The sequence below is a fragment of the Oculina patagonica genome, chromosome 4, assembly GCF_052425735.1.
Source record: "Oculina patagonica isolate OP01 chromosome 4, crgOcupat, whole genome shotgun sequence".
Lineage (NCBI taxonomy): Eukaryota > Metazoa > Cnidaria > Anthozoa > Scleractinia > Oculinidae > Oculina > Oculina patagonica.
The window spans coordinates 63,363,321-63,369,707 of NC_135761.1; the positions used below are offsets into that span (position 1 = coordinate 63,363,321).

A 6,387-nucleotide genomic window follows, 5' to 3' on the forward strand; every position below is an offset into this window, starting at 1 on the left:
GAAAAAAATAGTCAAAATCTAAACCCTAACGGCTGGAAAACCATACCCTTTGGCGCCACACACAGCTTTATGGCTTTTCAAAGGAGTGACGCGCCGGGCTTTTCTTCTTTTCTTTTCTTTCTTCCCATCGTCATCCGCGTGCTGTTGTTATATCTCCCTCTCCCCAGTTTAGTACCTACTACACCTACAATGCGGGACAAAAATGTTGGGACACATTGCAAATTATGCGCTAAATGACTGCTAGTGCTCCCCCCACCCCCTACCCCTAGGCAACGTTGACAATTGACCATACCACACACCAAGCTCACGGCACAAGCCTGATCACGGCATTTATGTTTGCCAACATTGCTTAGGGGGAGGGGGCGGGAGAGGTGGTGTGTGGGGGGGGGGGGTCTTGAGAAAGGGGAATTGGAGACTCGGGAGCGTACAGATTCCACGATTTTTATCCTTGGAATATATCTTTCGCTTTTCAATGCTCGTTTTCACAAGTGTCTAGAGTATTTTTGACCTCCATTGTAGTTTCAGGCCAAGTTTGACAATTTTTTTATTGTTTTTATTTCACACGCCTTCAGGCGATATTTGCAGACGGCCGGCTCCTCGGCTGCTCTTTAGACACGAATCATTTTTTTTACATACTTTTTTGCTGCATTGCTATAATTAAAATCTGTGAACCAGTGACTGACCAGAATTAGAATTGTGGCGTCAAGGCGTCTAAGGATTCTAAATATATATCAAATCTATGGCTTTGGGCTTTTAAAAAGAAAATTAAACGAACTAACAGTGAATATTTTTTTATGTGAAAGCGGAGAATTAGAATTCCTTTGCGCGCGCCCCTTGCGTGATGATATTGATTTGTTCGGTGGCATGGCAGATAATAACAAACAGAGGCTTTATTATGGATTACTGCTCGGACTTCTTCTACTTCATGTTTCAATTCTGGAAAGTTGAACATGCGCTGCGAAGTTCATGTTAGTATAAATCGATGCAGCCGAGTTATTGACGGTTTTTGTTTTTCATTGTTAGTTTGTCTTCTTGCTTGTCAAAAACCAACAAACAAGCCCAGGTAACTCAAAATAATACACGATTCGAGTATTTAGACATTGCAGTTAGCCGTCATTCAGTGATCCATTTACCCATGGATCGTAAAAGGTCTTTTTACTATATCCATGATATACCCAACATGGCTCACATATCACCATGGTAACAGCTTCTTTCAAACCGCGGAACAAGTAGTTCAAGCATGACCGGGGTTATCACGTATCGAGCGCGTGCAAACAAACACGCCCGCTTACCCCACATATGGATTATTGCTATATCAACAGAAAACAAGGAATTTGAAGCCTAAGTGATAAGCTTTTTTTTTACAAAAGACGCCGATGGGGTAATACTTGTAAAAATATAAGGTTTCACAAAAAAAGTCGCAAACCAGTCAGTGAGATATTTATGTGTGTTTTGATAGTCACGTTTCGTCTTTATTTTATCAAAGTTCACTTGGAATAGGACACGAAAAAAAAGAAAAGAATCAATCGACTGTAGCAGCAATTAAACCTTCATGGGCGCTGGAAGCAATTTCCTTTCTATTTTGAATTATTTAGCTTAACAATACTTGTTAACCGCCTTGTCAGTGATTCGTGCGCACGAGAAGGACCCACAAAGACTGTCTAAGTGAATGTCACAGACCTTTTGTCAACACCCGCAGTAATTGTTCATATAATCAAACACCATGTCGTGACCGATGATGCATATAGACTGAAGTCCGATAAGACTTCGTTCAGTTCACCTCTGTTTTCACGGAGAACACATTCGATAGTTCGGCGGTGAGCACAAAAGTACTAACTCGTCAATCACGATGAGGACCTTTCGGACGGCGACTCCAATTCCTGAGCCTTCTCACTATGATGAAGAAGTTTGCCCTGAAATTTTGCCTTCAAGAAGGTTAAGTTTGATTTCGCAGACTCATCTGCCTACATTGCGTGAGGGTTCGTTAGATTGTAATGTGCTGTCAAGGATAATATCACCCGCCTTTTCACCATCTGAACTAGGAAGAACAGATATAATCGCGCTTGTAGGATCGCCTTCTCATCCCAGGAGAGGACAGGGATATTTAAGTCAGCTCTAGAGAGAAGAAGAAGATCTCAAGAGAACGGTCATCTTCCAGACTTGAGCAGTAGAGACAAAACTAAAGAAAATTTGGGACCTGATACAGTGCAAGCTTCATCTGAATGGGTACAAAGACTTCAACGGCCACAACATTACGAACTAACAAGAGCAGTTTCGCATCCAGTCATTTCAAAATCGAGAATTTCTCCTTTGGCCGCTAAATCTTCAAGCTGCTCGAACTCTAAAAGTTTGCCACGACTTGACAGCACTGATCCCTCAAGAACAATTACTGAAAACAGACATTCGGCTGAGCTGAGGAGGCATGTCCAACAGGAAAATCAGAACTATGATTTATTTTCCACAAAAGCCGTCATCTTAGAACGCTTTCTTAACAGTCAGAGTTAAATATTTGTTGTATATAACTTTTCTTGTAGCTTTAAATTTCAGATAGTTATAATTTATTTGAGGTAGAAGAAAATTATTGATTGCGCCGGTACGCAAACAAACTGAACAAAAGCCAAAAAGACAAACAAACGGGTATATATTTCTTTAAATTTTGTAATGTTTTGTAAACACAGACGCAATTTGTTTTTTTTTTTGGGGTTTTTCAAATGACCTTGGTGGTTTTTTGTCTGCTGGCGTTTTGCCTAGCAAGAAAGAGGGTATTGTAAATTAGATTTTATCGGATGTATTATATCAATATTGATTATAAACGAGTGGAATTAATATAGAAAAAACATTGTACGTGTTCCAATAAAACGTTCAACCATTGAAAATGAGTTTTCTGTTGACTCATCTCTCCGTTGTGGTTCAGGTCGTGGTTTTCACTACTTATAACTACGTGAACTTGAAGTGCAAATTTTTCACAGTACTTCAGCAAAAGTGTTGACTGATTGTTCTTAGCAGTTTTTTTGTGCAGTAGAAAGGTTCTTCAATGGAGTCAGAGAGATCGACATTTTCAGTGACTACTACAAGAAGCACTTGGTGTTCGATAAAAAAAATATCCAAAGGGATTGTTACTATGTCAGGGGAAAACGAGGAATTTAAGTGTTTTCCTGCTGAACTTATTAGACGCGCGCCAACTGAAACACACACTTAATGGGGTTTCCCGCAAAGCGCAATACAGTGAACCATTTTCACCGCAGTGGTTTTTTAATTCAGTGATGTGCCGCGTTTTGTGTCTAAACTTCAAACTGATGGCATTTTTTAAAACTAAAAGGACTCTTTATCAGTGCTCAGATAATATAAAATTTCGTACTTAATTCCTGACATGACAGTTTGTCCGAAAATTGACATCTAGTTCTTTGGCAAGTGTGATAAAGACGATATTGGACTCTCAAAGTTCAGTTGGGGACTTCAGAAACTCGTCCATTCCTCCAACATACAAGAAAATATCTTTTGCGTATTTATTTATTAAAGAAAATATGTTGAACAAGATTAAAGGTGTCGAAATTCGCAGGACATGCACCCTTGCACGTGGGGTTTTACAATCGAGTACGTGCAGGCCTTGATTTTGAAAAAGGCAAAGGTCATCAAAAAAACAATGTAGCCACAACTTTCCATATCTCTGTTAACAGCTATTCACTTTCATTTTATGTTTTCTTAATTAAAGAATTCTTTATAAAATAAACAATAAAGTAGATTCTAAACACAAGCCATCGTCTCGCACATTCCACTGAACAAAGTTTTAAAATCTATTGTCAATGTTCCACCTCTGTGAAAGGTTTCAATTGCCCCCCTGGCTAAATCAGCAAAATTTATCTTATCTTATCTTATTCTCACTTATATTTATTCTTTTAATTTCTTTTTAACAATGATTGAAATTTCCTGTGTTAAAATGCGTCCGGCAAAGTTTGGCTGGCGAAATTCTGAGGGTTTTCTTTACGCAATAAAATGAATGGCTGGAAGTTTTTTACTTCCCCCAAAAAAAATCAGTTGAGGGCTTTCAGACTTGACACGTAATTTACTGATAAAATTAAAATGGCCAGTTAATCCCAAATCTCATGTAACAGAAGTCCAAACGACTTCCTTCCGATCTTAAGCTCTGAATCACGACCTTGGGCTGTTGGCGCAGGACCTTTGGTTGAGTCTAATCATAGCAGTTAAGTCTTGCAGACCTCAAAGAAACCAGACATGACTTTAAAAAAATAGACCAACTTGGATGTTTCAACCTTTATTCCTTAAATATGACCACTAGCAACATTAAAGCTAAGAGAAAACAAGATTAGTTCGCACATGAAAAACACTGTCATCCCGTGCCGTCTAAGTGATAAATAGGAGTGACGTCATGAAGAGTTGTTAAACAAATGTAAATATAGTAGAATCCTGATTCTTTGAACCCTTGTTTTCTCGAAACACCCGATTCCTGAAATTTTCGTGTTTTCTTGGATAAAACTTTCCTGTAATTTTACCCGCGATTTCTCGAGCCTCCCGATTTTTCGAAGCAATTTTCCTGTTTCCTCTGGAGGTTCGAGGAAAATCTGTTCAGTTCAAGTCAGGTTGTTATGACTGGCACCGACGACGAAAAGCTTTAATAAATAGCCGTAAGGTAGCGGCAGTCGATAATTCAGCCTCGAAAGCACTTTTTTGCGTGCAGGCTCTCACATAAAATCGAGACATTTCGTGACTTCTGTTTGTGGCAATTTTCTTTTTACAAAAAAAAACTTTAACCCCGTTACGTTTCAGTTGAAGAGCCCGCGAGTTGAGTTGTGATTGAAAAATTTGGAAGCTTTCATTCTGCCAGACAACTCATGATCTCTGCTCTTATGCTTTTTTCGCTTGAGCAAGACCAGAACTAAAAGCATCGTTATAATGTTTTTATCATGCTTTTAACAGAAATTGGATTCTCAGTTTTCTTTCATTGTTGAAGTGTTCCTTTTAAAGTGCTATTGAGCCATTCAGAAATATAAATACATATATTTAACTGAAAAAAGGTCTTATCTATGATACACCAAAAATCGGGAGACCATAAATTGGCGTAAATGAAATGTTTGTCTAGTTCGCTGAATCAGGGAGTAAAACCACACGTCCGCCACATAAGATTAAATTAAAAGCACAAACGCAAAGTAAACGGTGCGTTATATCTGTTGAGTCATAGTTTATTTACTTGTGTAATCATGATAGCGTGATTAGTCGATTCTCGATTTAATTAACTAACTTGATTGTTTAGGCGTGTGTGCATTTCACAATAAAGTCTTTTAATTATCGCCTTATTGCGTAACAGACGCCATGTTCTTGAGAGCGTGTAATAAATTCAATTTTCACGTGATTAGCACCGCAGCCATCTTGGTTTCAGTTGGGTGGCTCCTTCCCACTCGAATAGTGTTGATTTTATCATGTGCTTCACGTCAACATCATTCTGTTCCTCCACGCTTTCATAGAAGACTTTTCTTATATACAGTGGAAATACCAATTGAGTGTCACTCGCTCAGGTGGTAGCAGTAGACCCTGATTTGAAAACAGTATACAATGGCTAAAACTACGTACCTCGTGCATGACCGTGACTCGTGTTTTATAAATTGGTAACTGATAATTGACCTTCATTATATATAAATAGATTGAAGTTCTACAGCAAAGATCTTTTATTATTTCACTCTATCTCCACGTTTACAGAGAGCATCAAAGCTATTAATTACCCATTTAATTCATGGAAAAATTCCTTGTCAAACAACGGCTTTGTCGCTGTCTGTAAAAAAATTATCTTATCCAGGCATGAAAAAAATTAACAATTCTGATCTAAAAATGTTTAACACTACAATCAGCCAACAGCTTTTCAAAACCAGGAGATATATGATCAGGATACAGGAAAATCCATCTGGAGTGCATGGCAATTCCAGTCCCAGGTCATCTTAATGGTCGCGCTCGTACTAGCCTTAGACTGTCGGTCAGTTCAGTCTTCAGACGGTCTTCAACAAACATATTCGAAATTTGTTCTCTTTTTCTCTGAGAGCAGTAATTTTTTTTTAAATTGTAGAAAAGAAAACTCCACAAAAAAAAAACAGCGTGCCACTATGTATTCTTCAAATTCTTCTCAATAAAAAATGTACCATTTGTATTTCATGTCATACCAGACGTTTCGCCGGCGAGTTTGTGCACGGGGCCGGGTATGGTTTACCAATACACATAGGTATTACTTACAATATCCTGTCTTAGTCGAGATTTTTTGAAAGACGTCAAGAGAGACTAAACCGTTGCATTAACTGGGACAGAACAAGGCAAAGGCCTGCGGAGCAAGCACAACTCACGAATTTTAAGAGTGATGGTAATCTTAATTACTTTTTTTGTATT

The 6,387-nt window shown here is 38.4% G+C and overlaps 1 pseudogene; it reads left to right on the forward strand.

Annotated features, from left to right (window-relative positions):
- The first annotated feature begins 1,733 nt into the window (after positions 1 to 1,733).
- Positions 1,734 to 2,893, forward strand: LOC144651055 (uncharacterized; annotated as a pseudogene).
- Positions 2,894 to 6,387: the final 3,494 nt, after the last annotated feature.